The 17,853-nt window shown below is 40.8% G+C and overlaps 1 long non-coding RNA gene across 1 annotated transcript in view; it reads left to right on the forward strand.

Moving 5' to 3' along the window:
* Positions 1 to 667: 667 nt before the first annotated feature.
* The window catches only part of LOC125911641 (uncharacterized), a 79,157-nt gene continuing 61,971 nt past the window's right edge, over positions 668 to 17,853 (forward strand). Inside the window, exon 1 of the long non-coding RNA XR_007454394.1 lies at positions 668 to 920. This is a non-coding gene — a long non-coding RNA (uncharacterized LOC125911641). The remainder of the gene's footprint in view (positions 921 to 17,853) is intronic.

Genomic DNA, 17,853 nt, shown 5'->3' on the forward strand with positions numbered 1-17,853 from the left:
AATGAGAAGTAATACTTGGAAATGTTCTGTGAAAATGTTGAAAGAGGGCCTGGTTTCCATCTGATTGAAAGGAGGTGAGGCTTGAGAGAGCAATCAGACTGGATATATTTTACCTTAAGGTCTAACTAGCAGCCCCATTGCTAGCCCTCTTTCTCTTGTGTACTGTTGAAAATTAGTTAACATTTCCTTTTTCATGACTCCCTTATTATTTATCTATTTCTCTTATTCTTCACATTAGGTACCTATCAATCAGTTAACCTCAATTCAATGAACATTTATTGAGCACTTATTAACTAGTCATTGTCGTATCTGGAATGTAGAATCAATAGTTCTCTATTAAGAAAAGCAGGGTTTGGATAAGGGACAAACATGGGGAAACATTTGTCAGCCTCCTGCTCCACCCCTTTTGATATCTGACTCTCCACTGGATGAAATCAGACGTCTTGGGTTGGAGTCCTGCATTGCCATTTCTCAAACATGCTACTTACCTTCTCTGAGCCTCAATCTCCTCACCTGTAAAAGGGAATGATAACATCTTTGGTGGCTGTGATGACTGAGACAATACAAATAAGATGCTTATAGCAATAGCGCAGATGATCTCTTTCCTTTGGTTTGTGATGCAACAAAGAAAGTGTAGGGTGACCAGACATCATAGTTTGCCTGAGACTGATGAATTTCCTGGGACATGGTTCTGTCAGTTTTAAAATGGAATGGTGCCAGACAAATCTGGATGAAGTTGTCAGCCTAGAGACAGAAGGATGTGTATTCAGTTAGTCTTAATCCCAACTTGAATAAATCAAATTACATGCTAGAAGAACAAAGTTATACTGGGGCATAGAGCAGAGCATAGCAAATTCCTTCACAAAGAAGAAGGAAAGAGCATTTCATACAGAGGGAGCTGAAGAAGCAAAGGCATGGAGGTAAGAGACTACATGGCCTGCTTGCAGAAACCTTAAGCAATCTTGTGCAGGAAGCATAAGGGTGTATGAGTTAGTGAGTTAAAGGTTAGTTAGTGAGTTAAAGGTTCAAAAGAGTACGGTATGGTCAGACTATCTGAGGCCTTGAGTGTTATGCTGAGGACCATGGAGTTGTTCAGAGGTAATGCGAAGATGGCCATCAAGGGGGATGGGACAGAGGTATGACACATACTTCTCAAGCCTCAGTTTAATTCTGCAAGAGAAAGCACTCATGTGACCTCTTCAAATAGATTAAAATGAGCATTTTGTCTATAGCTCTCATTGTATTATCAAGTAATCACAAATTTTCTGTTATACCAAGTATTTAAGGTGGCTCTCCTTATACGATGGCATGTAGAAGGTACAAAGTCATTTTTGCTTCCTTCCACATTCAAACTTAGGGTCATTTGACTCTCCTCTTCCCATTATCCTCCTCATCTAATCGGGTGGCACAATATGTTGGTTTTTGTCTTCACAGCCGAATTTTCTTCCTCTCCATGCCCTCGCTTAGGCTCTAGATATGTTTCCCTAGGTTCAACAAACCATCACATGTGGCCCATGCTCCCAGCCTCTCTCTAGATATAAATATTCATGAATATTGTGCCCAATTAATCTTGTTAAACAATATTTTTGTCATGTCACTTTCCTATTCAAGAACTTATCATGATTTCTTACTAACACTTGGATCTAGGCCACTTTTGTCAGCCTGCCTTTAATATTTCTTCATCAATGGGCCGTTTCCTTACAACTACTCAGGTTCTCAGAAACCATTTGTGCTATTCACATCCACTTGCTTTTCGCCTTTTTGTTTTGTCTCATTTGTTTTTGTTTTTAAATTTTCAGTTGTGGTAAAATACACATAACACAAAATTTGCCATCGTAAGCATTTTTAGGTGTACAATTCAGGAGTGTTAAATATATTCACATTGTTGCACAACCACAAATCTCTAGAAACTTTTCATCTCTTTTTGCCTTTAACACCAGGCCTTATTCACAAATCCAGCCCCTCCATCTGTTTCAAACCACTTGCCACGCATGGAATTGAGCTTCTTTCCTTTCTCTCTTACTGTTTAAATCCACAGCCAAACTCCAAGAAGAGAAATCCTATGTAAAGTCTATAAAAGAAGAGGTGCTCAATAAATGGATCAAGTTCAAGTACTATTGTTATACTTTGTGTTGGTCTCTAGTCATAACTTGTATGTGGAGAACAAACACATCATTAACAGGTCTCAGGCACATTGGTTATCTCAACTGGTCTTCACCACAGCCCTGTATGATAGATGCAGTAGATGCTCTTATGTGCAGTTTTCAGATGAGGAACCCGAGCATGATTAAGGTACTTGTCCAAGGTGATGCAATTAGTAAGTGACAGAGTTGGTAGTAGAATCTAAGTATTCTGACTCCTAAAACAGAACTATTTCCACATTGTTTAGCTGCATTTCTTTGAAGCATATCTTGTCTCTCCAACAAGAGTGAAAGCTCCTTGAGAGAGGGAACTACAAGAATTATCTTCAGCAGTCCTAGCATATGGCTGAGTCTTGGGCACAAAGGTTCTGTTTCCTAGGTACTTAGGAGCTTATTGATAATTCACCGCACTGTTGTCTATGGTTTCTAAAATATTTTATATGTTTTATGTATAATCCATGTATATCCTTACATAACTCAGCAGAAGAGACATTCAGTTCTCACTGAATTCTTTTGGGTACATGGGAAAACTGTATCTTCCTTGCCTCCCCCTCACATTGGGAGAGGTCATACGACAAATTCTGGCCAACAGGTTGTCAGTGGTGATGCCACAAATCTCTCCAGTCTCTTTTCTCCTGCCTTCCATCATGGAGGGAGACTTGTGTAGAGATGGTAGAGTCCAGGATCTAACTAAGCATCAGAGATGTTACCTGGAGACTTGGAGAACATCTCCCCTGGAGAGTGGCCCAGGTCTGCCACAGACCTTGTGACATAACCAACTTGTATCAGGTTAAAACACAAAGATTTTAGTTTAGTTTTTTCTTTTAACCTCAGCACAATCAAATGGCAAGCACATTAGCATCTCAAACTCTCATCGTTGCCCTGGAAAAATCATAAGGAATTGTTCTTAATTTGTGGTTAGGAAAAAATGAGCGTACAGAAAGGTTAAAGGAATGACCTTGAGCCACTCCTCAGATCAGTCTCTTAATCCAAGTTGGTGATCTTTCCCCACATATGTTAGGACTACTATAGGAAATGTAAATCAGGTGCAGAAAAATGCAGACTGACACTCCAACCCTCTCTGCTTGTGCATAACATCCTGCAGCCACAGTTCTCCACCCTACTTCACAGCCATCTTCCCTTTTCTTCCCTGAGGAGCCAGTTCCCTCCTTAACTGACAGCTGAAGCCTTTACCAGGGCAGACTATGTTGAAAAGGGCATTATTTATCACTGTGCTGCCAGAGTAACACCAGCCTGCACAAAGGTGTGGTTGAAGGACTGGAATGTGTACGAAAGATAGTTCTGTTGGTCTTGCATGGACTTCTCAGTCCTCATCTCCCAACCTTGCCCTGTGTGAGGAAAAGATGGGGATCAAGCTTGCTGCCTTTATAAAGAGGAGCATATCTCTAAGAAAGAAGGAGAGAGAGAGAGAGACAGAGATTGCACAATCCCATAGTTTCAGTTCAGTGATGGTCATTACAGCTTTTCCATTGCTTCCATTTGAACCCTTTCCTAGTCAAACTCATTCTTATTAATAACTCCAAATAAAATCCAATTGCCAGAGTTTAGGGTCTTCTTTTCATCTTCCCAACTTTGGTTGAAATTTAGACTTTTGTCTTAGTTCCCATTAGACCTTATTTCCCTAAAGTTTTACACATACACCTGCACACATGCACACGCACATGCACATGCACACATCTCTTACATAATATATAAAACTTTATGCACACAAAGTTTATATTATTTTTTCAAATTTTCTTTTTTTTTTTTTTGAGTTGAGTCCGGTTTTTGGAGGAGCTAGAGGGTGATGACTGAGACATTAAGCCTTGGATACAGACTAATTTTTCTATGTAAATTTGCATGGCCTACCGGGAAGTTATGAATGTTTCTTTGCAGCATTATAAAGTTGAACAGATTATTCAATTCATATTTTAGCCTCACAATTTACAACTATTAGGAAAAAGCTGAGAGGGAGGCTGAAAAGATGTTCCTTGGGGGAATTTTCATTGCTGAAATAAAAGATACCAATAGACTCACAAAAAGTTCCATAAAACAAATGGGAAAAAATGTTACACTGAAGATACAGATAATTTGGGAAGCTGCAGCCATCTGGTTATGGTCAAAATAGCTGCTTCTGATGTCCTTAGATGGTACAAATTACTGGCAGACCTCAAAAACCAAAACAGGAATCCATTTTGAGATCAGATTCCTTTTGCCTTCAAGACATGTTTATAAAGAAGTCAAGATTAGAGGAAACAGAGGAAGAACTGAAGTGTGGAGAGAACATATCACCAAATGGTTACTTAATTTGGCCAGTGATTAACATGGACTGCATTTGGATGAGAAGGCAGATGGATATCCAGCCCCAAGTTTTGGCTTTTTCATTTTACTAGAGCCATCAGTGCCCCCAGCCTCCCATCCCGGAGCTATTTGGTGATCTCTTAAGAGCTGTGTTACCAGTGGCAATCAAGAGACTTCTTCAAGGAGGGTAGCGGACATTAACCATAGAAGACATCAATTGGTGACTAGTGGACAGTTGCTTTTAAGCACATAGGACTCACTCTTTGGAGGCTCCACCAAAAATGTAGGGGGAGTACTTTGCAGGGTTTGGGCAAGGAGGCTGAGAACTTCGTTTGTAAGAAATACTAATGTGATTTGAGCATTTAAAGTAGATGTACTCTTGGGGTGCCTGGATGGCTCAGTTCGTTGAGAATCTGACTCTTGATTTCGGCCCAGGCTGTGATCCCAGGGTCGTGATATTGAGCCTTGCATCTGGCTCTGTGCTGAGCACGGAACCTGCTTAAGATTCTTTCTCTCTCTCTCTCTCCCTGTTCCTGAGTCCCTTCTTGTGACTGCTCTCTCTTTCTAAATAAAAAATTAAGAAAAATTAAAGTAAACATATTATAAAAAATAAAAAGTAAATGTACTCTAAAAAAATAAAAAGTAAGGGAATTTAGAATTCACACTTCAACAAAACCTTACTCTTCTGGTCTCAGTATTGAACTGCTTCAAGCAGCCTATGAGGGGCTTGTTCACTGACTCTTTCTCCCTTCAGTCACTGCACAGCTAACTGTGGGACGCCGTCAGCTGCTCCTTCCAACCCCATGATCCCTGGTTGTTGAGCATGGCACTTGCTTCCCCTTGTTTTTAAGCTAAGATAATCTTTCCTTCCCCTTATATCTTCTCTTCTATCTTCCTCCTAATCTCCCTCCCTAATTTCTAGGACTGGCCTCTGTTCAGGTCCCTGTTCCGATTTTCTGTTCCAGGAATCTGTGAGGTCAGAAACTAAGAAATCAAGTAGCTTCCTCAAAAGACTTGTTTTTCAGTAATGGGGAGGGAGGAATGAGGAAGAGGGGGGATATTCTAGTACGTAAAAAAAGTAATTTGCATACTTTAACAGATAATTTAAGCATGCTATTTATGCAGATTTTAAAAATTATTTGAAAAAAAAAATTTAAACCATTTAAAATATACTTCAGAGTAATTGCATGGAATGTTGAAGAAACAGCATCTACCTTACATTGGTTATATGCACATTGTTTTCGACTTGGTCCTTGCATTGTTCAAAACACTGAATATCTTTTTATGTCTTCAGTTGAGATGGGTATTGATGCACAATTTGTGTAAATAAAAAAATCTTATTCAAACAATTACTATATAGCATCACAGAAATTCACTTGTGAGGGTCCTGGGGGCCACTTCAAAGACATAGGTGTTCATTTTCCAGATAGCTGAAAGGGAGGCATCATTAGAAACTCTTGTCCTGTGAATTAAGGAGGGTACTTTGCATGTGTCAAGGTTCCCTGAAAGAAAACCAACAGTTGTTTCAAAATGAGTCTTAAATGAAAACTCTCAAGGGCGGATGTTCTGATTTGTAGACGTTGATTCACAGTCAAGCTAATCTATGTAGATGGGCTTCTAGGTAAATAAGGGAACTTATCTATAGGTGGTTAATGCTTCTGCTGAGTAATACCCAGGAGGTCAGTCAAAACTGAAATGATTTTAACACATTTGGAGCTTATTTTTGCCTGAAAAATGTGTCTGTATTAGGTAGGCTAGGCTGACGGCCATAAGAACAGACCCCAAAATATGTAATGACTAAGACATGGAAGTATATTTCTTATTCATATGATGATACTGGGTAAGTGAGCAGGTCAGAAGGGTGCCCCTCTTTCATGAAGTCATGTAGGGGCTTGGGCCAATGGAGTCTGCGCCATCTTTGACATGTGGCTTCCAAGTGCACAGCTGGTAGGGAAAAGGACATAGAGGAGCATGCATGGAAGTTTCTCGGGGGCCAGGCCGGGAGATGGGCACGCATCACCTCTGCCCACATTTCACTGACTACATGGCCATATCTAACTGCAGAGGAGGGTGAGAAATACAGTCTATTGGAGCACCCAGGAAGAAATAGAGAACATGGGTGTTAGTAAGGAGCTGGTCGTCTCTGCCAGTGTCTGTGTATCACTCAGTGGCTATTGGGACCTGTTGGAATAGATGTATTTCATTTAAGAGATGGATTTTGTTGAAAAGATTTAAAAGGGAGCTCTCTTTCCAAAGCATTCAGATAACTGTGACTTCATCCAAGGGAAATGTTTATTTAACATACAAAGTTACAGAACTTCATACTCCATGCAGCCCCAGCTCTGTGTGTTGTGTCCCCAGATCAAACAGGAACAGCATTCTGCCTTCATTCCCCAAGGCAGTCTTTTAATATCCTAAGGCTCATACTCAGTTTTTTAACAGAGTGCTTAACAAAGCTTTACTTAATTCAATACATTATCACTGAAAATGTTTGTTTGAGTATGTATTTGTGTGTGTATGTGTGTGCGTGTGTGTACTTTCTGTCATTGAGACGAGGGTCTCTACCCAGGGAATGACATAACTGTGAACCTAACTCACGTGTACTGCAGCTACGCCCTCTAAGATCCACTCATTATCAAGATGAACATAATACCCTCCTTTGGACTTTTCTGGCATTTGAAAATGAATAAACACACCCTGGTTGGATAGGCAATGGGAGTAAGAGACCTTAAAATAACTTAATGACCTTGTTCATTACTGGCCTTAAATTGTATTTGATCTAAGGGCGGGCCCTTGCTGCTGTCTGACTCGCAGAGCCAGTTAAATTCCAAATAGAATGACTTTGCTCGCCTAAAATCAGAGGTGAAGTCTTTGCCTAGGCTGATTAGGTGGGTAAAAGGGCAAAGCAAACAAAACTGCTTTGGAGCCAACTTGATTGTGCAGGCTTATGAAGAACAGTGAATACTGTGATAACTGAAACATGCAGATAATCCCTAAATCTCACTCTACCCATTGGTTTTAATGACTTCCTCCTTGGGTTTGGTACCAGGTGCATCAAATCAATCACTTGGTGTTTCCTCTTTTCCCTGCCCTCGGCCCCGGTGGGCTTGTTCCTCTAACAGAGGGTCTAACAAATGGGTGCTGTGAAGACAATGGTAAGGCTGGGTAATCCATAAACTGTGTAAGAGGCCCCGGGCAACTGAGGATTGACAGCAAATGATCTTTTCTTATCACTGGGCTCATGGCACAAGCCAGGATAGAGAAATGGGGTGTGGGCTCTGAACCCAGACAGACCTTGGTGCAAATCTCACCGTCACCGCATGTCAGCAATGTGATTTCAAGCAATGATTTAATTTCTCCGAGTCCTAGCTCCCCCATCTGCAAAAGGAGACTGAAGTCGTCTCTTTCTCAAAGAGCTGTGGTAAGGAGTAAACGAGATCTTGTGTATTTATTACATTCCTAGTCTGGTGCCTGGCATGCAGCAAGCACTTAATCAGTGTTAGTTACAATTACTATCCAGGAAAAATTTGGACACCCCTTTCTTCCCTTCACGTGTCACACCCGTCTCTATTCCTGATAAGAAGCAAAGGGGCACATATTGTTGAAATTCCTCAACCTGGTGCTGTTTTAGTGGTTAATGCACTAGCCCTCAATGCCCTTTCTGACCTTAGGGATGAAATAGCTTGGTGGTTCAGAGCAGCTCTTCTTCTCAGCTCTATTTTGTTCTTGATATAGCTGTTCTATTCACACACCTTGCAATCTGTGAAGTTAAAATTAACCTATTTGCCAACCTGCGTCTCAGTGAGAAACTGAAAAATTACACCTTCTCTACGCACTAGACAGTGTTTTCTAGTGCATCTTTGATGAAGAATATGTTAAAGGAAGAGATGGCTTAAAGGGAAAAGACTGAGTTCTATCTGCGCTTAGTTTATTCCCTTGGAAGAGTACTCTGCAAATGTCAAAAGCTGGATTGAGAGAACAGGATGTGACATGGAAGTCGCTCAGTTGTGTCTCCACACACGTTTTTGAAATGGGGAATCAAAGTGTGCCAGTGTAACTGTCAGATTTGGGCATATGGAACAATCTAAGGAATCTGACTCTTTCCAGTAACAAGTTTAGCAACTTCCTTTTAAGAGAGAGAAAGAAAAACACTCACTGCACTCACAATCAATGGTTATCTTTAGTCAACAGTTCCAAGAAGTCAGTCCACTTTTCCATTTCGTGTCTGAGCTGACATTTCCCTGACTCCAGGAAGGAGGAGCACAGCTGACCTGGAGGTGCTGCTCTTTGATCTTAGGTGCCCTGGATTAACCTGCTAGTCTTCTGCCTCCCTATTACTTCAGAGCCATGGCAGCTGGCAAAGGATGGATCTGTTTGCCTTGACCTCGTCCCGGAGGGCGGCTGGGTGTTATCATCTGTCTCCGAGATAGCCTGGACCACCGCACCAGGCTGCACAGATGTACACTCTTTTATTTCCTCTCTCCTTCGGTGAGCCATTGTGAGATATTCCTCGGTCCTTTCACAGCATATTTCCCCTTCCTCCCCCCACCTCTCCCTAATGATTCTTAGAGACTCTGAAGTTTCAGGTTTTAGAGACTAAAATCAGTGGAGATGGGGCACAAACTTTGAGAGAGTGGTCTTCAAGGCCTAGGCCTAAGAATTCCTAAGCCGTCCAAAAAGCTACTTGAGATTAGATCCTTAGAGATGTTGGTAAGAGGAGAGTAAGAGTGAGAAATACGTGCTTCTCGCCTGGCACAGTGAACCCAAAATCATGGTGAGCAGGTGTCTGTATAGTGGGGACTGAGGTATTAGTCATAACTCTCTGCCCTGAAATGTTCTATTCATTTCTGTAATTTTACTACTGGAGACTTATTCTTTGGATTTGGAGATATTTTAGTTTCCAAAAGGTCTTTGTCTATACCCTTTTGGGAAATAAAATTTTAAAGTGCTTTCACATAAATTAATCCTTAAAACAACCATTTGAGTTATGTACTATTATCATTCCCATTTTACAGATGAGAAACCTGAGGCACAGAGTCACTAGCCACTTTCCCAAGATCCCACAGTTAGGCAGCAGTGGAGCAAGAATTTGAACCCAGGCAGTGTACCTCCAAAGCCCCGGCTCTTAGCCCCATCCCCTATGTTCTACACTAACAGCTTTAATTCCTATTTTGCTAACCCTAGCATCTAACTACTATTGCAGAAACTCCAGTCTCCAGCAAAGTACCCACTGATCCCACCCTCAATTATTTCTGGGAATTCCCAGAGATTGGTAAGTGTGGACAAGTAGATATTGGTATAATGTATAGTATCTATCAAATCCCTTTCTCCTGTTTGGGTGTCCTTTAGATATTATCTTGCTTCTGCCTCTATATTACAACAGTTTAACCTAAGGAGGCTATGTTCTTTATAGCCCCCAGTGAGCTAAAACCATGTGGTGTTCCGTATAGAAGGAACTTTTTGCCAGTGTGAGACACTGGGGCTTTGAGCAGCACTGTGTTGTGCCCAGCTGTAGAGGACATCTGGCATGTGGGAGTGTCTGCCCGGATCCCTTTACTACAAAATGCCCCCCTTCCTTCCATCCTCATAGTTAATATAGGAATAAACACCCGAGTATCCCTTCACGTCTCTGTTCCCAGGCCCTACCTGAGAGATCCACCACGGAAAGTGGACCAATCCCAGCAGCCCTCCCTCTGGACCCAGATGATGGTCCAAAGCTGATTCAGACAGGGCTAATGAGTCTTTTCCTTGGGTGGACTGGTGTCCAGAGAGAGCTTGAGGGCAGCCTCTTTCTAGGGGTTAAATCTGTAAGATGTAAAACTTAGCAAACCTCAAAGGTCATGTATCCTCTCATCTGAAGGAAATCATTCTGCAGGGGGAGAGGATATAGTAGATAGGCAGAGAGGTAAGAGTGAAGAACAGAGGAAAATCCAGTGTGCACCTGATTCCCCAATTCTGGTAATTTCAGAGATTCAGCAGTATCTCTGCTCTTCCCATGTCTGACTGTTCTTTCTTGGATACCATGAACCAGTGAAGTCCCATATTTACTCGAGTTGATTTGAACTGTGTTTTTGTCACTTGCAACTAAAACAAATCTGAAAGTCTAGCAGGTGACAGTTTCTGGCTTGTGTCTTGATATTTCCTTGTAATTCTCCCTTGGGCTTTGACTGGGGGAGTGGGTCAATTGAGAATTTTTCACTAAAACACTTTCCTAAATTCCATTCTACTCTCCCCACCATATTATAATTAGTTCCCAAGACCTAAGGCTGATGATTTTAAAGCTTTCACTTATATATGCAAATACAACTGGGAAAAGAAACACCTTAAACCAATATCAGCTAAAAGCCATTATCTGTAGAGACTAGCTGACAGTCAGCTAAGAATAAGACTTCTGGGAAATGAGAACTAGTTGGAGAGAAGCAGAAATTTGATGTGTAAGTCAGGGGAATGGAAGATAGAATTTGTCAAGGACAAGTCTTATTTTCTGGATGTCCTCCTTACTTTAGCAGGATAAATCCAGACATTTGTATGTTTGTTGTACTTCTTTTCCTACTGAGAATGTGATTAAGACAAAATATGTATTCTGTGCTGTATTTTAGTAGAGCCCAGGGGATTGTTGTTTATTTTATTGTACATACTTTAAGTTTGGGCCTTTTAAAACTTAAGATTTAGACATTCCAAATGGGATGCAAATTGGTAATATGTTCTTTTTGAACCAAAGCCTCTGGAACTTTAAAAAAAAATCAGATTACAATACTGCAAATCTACCTTCCTCATCACGATTTAACATTCACTGAACTGGGGAAATGGCTGGGGTTAGGAATCCTGTAAATAAGTACCTTTGATTTTCTCCTGGGTTGTTAATCAGCCTGTGTAAAGCCAAATCTTTGTTGCCTTCTCTTCAAGAGAAATGGAAAAATAGAAGAGAACTTAGCTATCCCGAGTTTTGCTTGCTTGATGCTTCCTCAAAGGCTCCCCTAGCTTCTTGTGTTGTTTCAGGAACGTTTATTACTAGGAAATTTATACACCTGTGCTTTCTGATCCGCTCATTTTATCCAACTGTGGAATTTTAGATCTCAAAGGGACTTCAGGGACTGAATGATCCAAATCTTTTGATCATAGACTTTAGAAGATTAAGCTAGTTTGATCAGGCTATTTAGAGGTCTTTAACTCCTAGGACAGTGCTATTTCCAGGTAAAACATAGGATTTTTCCAAATTAGATCTGGTGATCATATATCAAAGCAAAATTTATGTTCAGTCTCCATTTGTTTCCTTTTGCTTACCTTTCAAGGAAGAGCTGACAGAACTCATTTTTGCTAATTTTTGATTCCCTTCTAGGTTCAAGGAGCTTGACCTAGGCTAGCAGGACCTTGGGAGGTGGGGGCATTGGGTAGGTGGGATTGCCTCTCTAGTCACCTGAAGTAGAGTCAAGGGAGCTCCAAAAGCCTATCCAGATAAGGATCTGAAGTTCAGTCCAAATTGAAATTTCCATTTCTAGGAACTGAGTGGAGATGGAGATCAATGGCTGAAGAATGCAGGATGGAAAATCAGTGAGAAGCAGGAAGTTGGGAAGGGAGTTCTGCAAGGCAGAGGTAGATGAAGTGCCTGAAGCCTTAGAACTGGGGAACTTCCTTCCCACCTCCCCGTGCCTGCACCCTTCTTTGAGGATGTGGGGGAACTGATCTGTACCCACAAGATCTTCAGTGATTACATAAAACAGAAACTTTATCAGAAAACCTTTGTTAGAAAACAACCTTTATCAGAAAACCTTTATCAGAAAAACTGTGATTCTGGATGGTATTTTTGGCTGAATATTTGTCAGTCTTGTTTATTTCCTAGTTGAAAAGCCCAGTGCAGGATGACATGGTTGCTTGAGAAACCTTCTTAAGTCCATGGGCCTGTTATGAGCCTAAGAGATATTGCTGATATGCAATCAAAGAACTAGAAAGTGTGAGAAACAATATTTTATGTATTTTAAGGAATATATATTTTTGTGGCAAATTCTTGATGTACTTCCATGCAAATAATTTATGATTAAAACTCTCCCACCTTTCACTTTGACAGATTGGTGTTGAAATTAGAACAATGAGTCCCTTGAGAAAAACACTGGAAAAGAATTGTAGAAATATGGATTTTCATGCTGGCGTTAAGACTCACTTCTCTGTTTCCTGCCTGAATAGGGAAGGGTGTGGAATGAGGAAATCTGTAGGGAGAACTCTAGTTAGAGAAGTTGTTTATTTTTCTTGTTTTCATCTTCCATTTCTGACGACTCCTCCTTCTCCTCCTCCTCCTCCTTCATTTGACCTGGATTCAGATTTAAAAATTTCAGAAGTCATGAATCATATGTGTATTTCTTGGAATGATGTAATACACAAATAAATGAAAGTATTTTAAACTTTCATGACACAGGATGAAAGTGCACAATGAGGCATAATGTGTTGTTTGTGTATAACTGGTTAGAATGCAGGTATGGTCAGAATCTGAGTAAAGCAAGCAGGCTGATCCTGTGTGCTCGCTACATTCCTCTTTGCTACTGGTACAGCGCGAAGCGTGTGCCTGCCCTGCCAGTGCCTGTCATTTCATTACTGACATTTTCAGTTCTCCTTTCCAAGCATACTTTTGAAGTTCTGTGCTTTGCCCGTACTTTACTGAACTGTGGTCACAAAGGGGTAGGAGATTTGGAGGGAGTTTAGGAAAAGGGAGTGAAGGGAGGTACCCCAAAGAATGGTTTGCTGCCAGGACCACCCTGGAGGTCAGGTAGGTGGGTGATACAGAACCAGTGCCGATGATCCTGGTTCGGCCACATCTTTTCACTTCATAGATTTGTGCAGACAAAATCTGGTTAAAATGATTATCATGGGAATCACTAAGAGAAACATTCACCTCTTTACCCCATTATCTCCCTGAGGCTCCAACTCCTTTCTTCACAGCAGAGAAGCACTCCTCCCAATTCTGTGTGCCCCCTCCATACAACATGGGGAATCTCTGAGACTGCCTCCCTCATGCACTTCCAAATGGTGCAGAGTGAGCAGAAGCTCTAGGAAAACCTTGTGCTGTAGGTACTTTTCTGGCTGCCTTTGACATACTACTCCCCAAACCAGTATTTCTCCCCTCCCTCCCTTTTTTTTCTGGATGGGTGGGGATTAGGGGATTCTGTAACAGTATCTTCACTCTAGGATTCGGTTGTTCTGGAGTCTTGTTTTCTGTATTCTGGGATATTTAGCCTGATGTGAATAGGTGTTATATAAAGAGTCTTCAGAGGATGAACATTCATGGTGGATTCTGTGGCTCATTGATGACATCAACAAACCAAGCTCTTTCAATCTCCTGTCCAGTCATTCTCAATGTGTTGGTATTTGGCTCTTGTGCTGGTTATCTCAGGGCCATAAGAAGGCTACCACAACTCCTGACAACATAGCCATGTTCACAGACAGAAAGGAGGAGTGGGGGCTGGGGTAGGTGGAAGAAGAAGTGGCTTAAGGTAATTCCCTTTTTGTCTCTGTTTCAGGCTCTCTCTGTGTGTAGATAGATTGATAGATATATAGATACCTATAGATATATAGATATATTAAATATATCCACAAGATGTTCACTCATATCTTGTTGACCAGAAACATGTCCTATACCACCTATAGTATAAGTATGAGAAAGCCAGTATTAGGCAAAAATGAATGGGATCACTAACAATGGCTTAGCTAATCATGATTCAAATGGTGGAAATTGAGCACATCACTGTTCTGCACAAAATGGTGGTTCTGTTGGTATGGAAGAAGGGGTGGATGGCTGTTGTGGGGCCCAACAACAGTTCTACCATACTAACATAACCATGGTTATGTTTTATCCTCTTCTGCACTGTCACGGGAGTGTGAATCATTCATTCTGAGGGGCTCCCTTCCCAGTCCTAGAGAATGAATCATGATCATGAGTGATTTAAGCCAATCATGGTGGCCCAATTCCCCTTGCCAGTGGTTGGATTAAGCATGGAAATGTGACACAATTTTGACCAATGAGATGTAACAGGAATTGGACAGGGGGCTTCTGGGAAATATTTGCCTCTCTGACTAAAAGTGACACATGAGGGAAAATAGTATTTGATTTTTCCGGAGGATGTTGGCATATATGGTGTGATGATGGCTGGTACTACTGTAGTCAGGAAGGGAACCACACAACCTTTGCTGAGAAAGGCAAAAGGGAGAGACAAAATTCATGGGGCCTGATGACAATTCTGATCCCCTGAACTAACTATCCCTGCAGGCACTTAATGAAGAACTTATATGAGTAATAATTCTTATTATTTAAGCCACACTGAATCATTTTTTTTTTTCTGTTACTTTCCATCCAAAGAATCTCAAGGCAAGGTATTAATTAGGTGAGTTTCCCAAAATCTATAACTCAAAATATTACTCTGTAACCCAAAGTAATCCATGATCAAATAAATGTGGGAAATTTGAAAACTATACATGTTTGTGGAAGTTAATGATCATATTAGCATATCAAAGGCTCTGAGCAAAATTATCTTAAAGAGAATCTTTGCCTCTACTCATAATTCTATAGCTCCCGGGCACCTGGGTGGCTCAGTTGGTTAAGCATCTGACTTTGGCTCAAGTCATGATCTCACAGTTCATGGGTTTGAATCCGGTCGGATTCTGTGCTGACAGCTCAGAGCCTGGAGCCTGCTTCAGATTCTGTGTCCCCCCCTCTCTCTGCCCCTCCCCCACTTATGCTCTGTCTCTCTTTCTCTCTCTAAAATAAATAAACATTAAAAAAATTAATCCTATAGCTCCCATTTAAGAAAAGAATTAAATAAACAGTATATAGGTAAGAGAAATCTCTCTATTCAAGAGATTTTGAATAGAAAATATATTTGATATACTAACCCCTCTCTCCTAGTAAGAAATCCATAAAAACCCCTGCTCTTCTCTACCCCTTGGACTTGAATCTATCCTTGACACTGGGAAATCACTAGCAGGACTCTCGTTCTTTGCAACAATCTTGAGGTGGTCCATTGTTTCCACTAAAAGACCAGCTCTCAGTTATAGCCACACAGGCCAGCTTCCCTGACTCTTACAATCATCATAAAGGGCCTTCCTGTTAGTCAACAAACATTGATTATTTATTATCAGCAATAAACCCCAAACTCTGTGAAATCTGAAGAAATACAGGTATAAGATGTGGTCTATGTATTAGTTTCCTAGAGCTGCTATAACAAATAATCAAAACCTGGGTGGCTTAAAACAACAGAAATTTATTCTCTCATAGTTCTGGAGGTTGTTGACAGGGCCATGCTCTCTCCAAAGGCTGTAGGAAAGAATCCATTCTTGCCTTTTCTAGCTTCTGATGGTTTCTGGCAATCCTTGGCTTAGTTTGCTTGTGGCAACGAAACTCTGCCTCTACTTTTTCATGTAGTCTCCCCTCTGTGCATATGTGTTTCTCTCCTTATGAAGACACCAGTCATTGGAATAGGACTCACCTGAGTCCACTATGATCTCATCTTAACTGATGATATCTGGAAAACCCTATTTCTAACTAAAGTCCTACTCTGAGGTTCTGGATGGACACTATCAAACCCCACAGTCTGTAGTTGAGGAGCATTCACTGTGGTTAGGTTTGCCCCACATTTCTGTTATTGGCAGTAAGTGTCCTTACTGTGAGATCCAAGTGGCTCAGAGAGAAGAAAGTGTTCAAGTTGTTTGGATGGGGTCAGGGAAAATGTGTGGATGAAGTGGAACTTGAATGGAACTTTGAAACAGGGCTGGAATTTCGTCTAATGGAGGTGACAGAGTAGAATGTTTTGCATCTTGGAGATGGGAAAAATTCATGACCAAGGACTGTGAATTAACAGCTCTATTCTGAATAAATGAATTACTCAACCCCTTACTCACTTGGACTGTGATTCCTGAGGACATATGTAGTCAGGGCAGGGCAAAGTTACCATTCCCAAGGCCCAACCTCTTCTTTATAGCTGGGAGGTGCTGTTGTAGGGAAAGAAGATGTGTGTGTATGTGAGGGGTGGGGCACAGAGGAATTTCCTTTATGTACCGAAAATGGTCTGTCTCCTTGCAAGAAAGAAGTTGGGGATAGTAGCAAGAAAGGATTATATACTTTAAGTAATCATAAAAACTTAAGACAGAAGATAGATATTACCCACTTAAAATAGACATGTGAAGACCACAGTTGTAGGTCAGATTTAGATGTGGATTTTTTTGGCTTAAATCCAGAGGAAAATTTAAAATCTTGATTATTATTATCTACAGTTTTTTCTTTTGCCAGCACTGTTTTTTTTAAGTCATCATCAAGATTTGTACACCTGTCTAAATTTATTTCCAAATATCCTAATAACTATTTACTTATAGCCTTCTAAATTTTTGCAGTATTGTTTGGATGCTCCAACTATTAACCTTAGTCATTTTAAAGTAATTGTAGCATGGCTCCACATGCAAAACATTACTAGAAAAGACTTTGCTCTGCTTCACATAGAACCAGCTGAGTATTTTACTTCCCTTTCCTTTATATAGCTTCTTTTCCCTATATATAGATCAAACAGTTTTTAAAGTATCTCTAATTCCTGGTCTTCAAAGTCTGCTAGAGCAGCCCTGAAAATTGTCTCCAGAAATAAATTTCTCTGCAGCCTACTAATTTAATTCAGCCGTCCCCAAATTTACGAATGGTGTTTGCTCCAAAATGACCTCCTTTTCCTTTGCTACAACCACAACTTTGGTTCAGTGGACTTTTGACCATTATTGCCATCCACAGTGCTCCTGTATCACCACTGAGAGTTTTACCTGATACCCTTAGGTCATCTGGAAATATGTCTCCTGCCTGTCACTGGCTTCTTTGATAAATCCCATCGTATTTTGATGTCAAACTTTAGGTTTCAGTGGCAAAATTGTCCTTTTCCCCCTAGCTTCTGCAGGATGGGATCAAGACGCACTATCCATGTTGAAACTGATGAGGCTGAAACAAAATAGAAAAATATTTAATGATATGAGCAAAACCAGAAAAAATCTATCTGACAATTAAAGAGAAATGATTAAAAGGGGTGTATCCAGGGGCAAGGCACAGACTCTGACAGAATGGTGGCCGGGTGGAAACATCTAAAGTGATTATTCTTATGGATACTGATTGCCTTTTCCAGGCTGTTTGCTATCACTCAGGTTCTCTTTGGGTCAGTTGGCCTCTTATTTCTGTGATGGGCTGCTGCTGGAAGGTGTGATGTCACACTTCCTAATGTACCGAATGACTTTCCTTTGTGAAGAAAGCTGCTACTTTTACCTCGAGGATCATTTTACAGAGAAACTATTCAAGGGGTCTCTCCAGTTTATAAATTTGAAACTGACCCTGAAGTGCTTTAGAGAAAAGTTTTGGAACACTTCTGGCAGATCAACTTTTTAGTCGTAGAGGTTGAGGAGA

This window comes from Panthera uncia, assembly GCF_023721935.1.
Source record: "Panthera uncia isolate 11264 chromosome C1 unlocalized genomic scaffold, Puncia_PCG_1.0 HiC_scaffold_3, whole genome shotgun sequence".
NCBI lineage: Eukaryota > Metazoa > Chordata > Mammalia > Carnivora > Felidae > Panthera > Panthera uncia.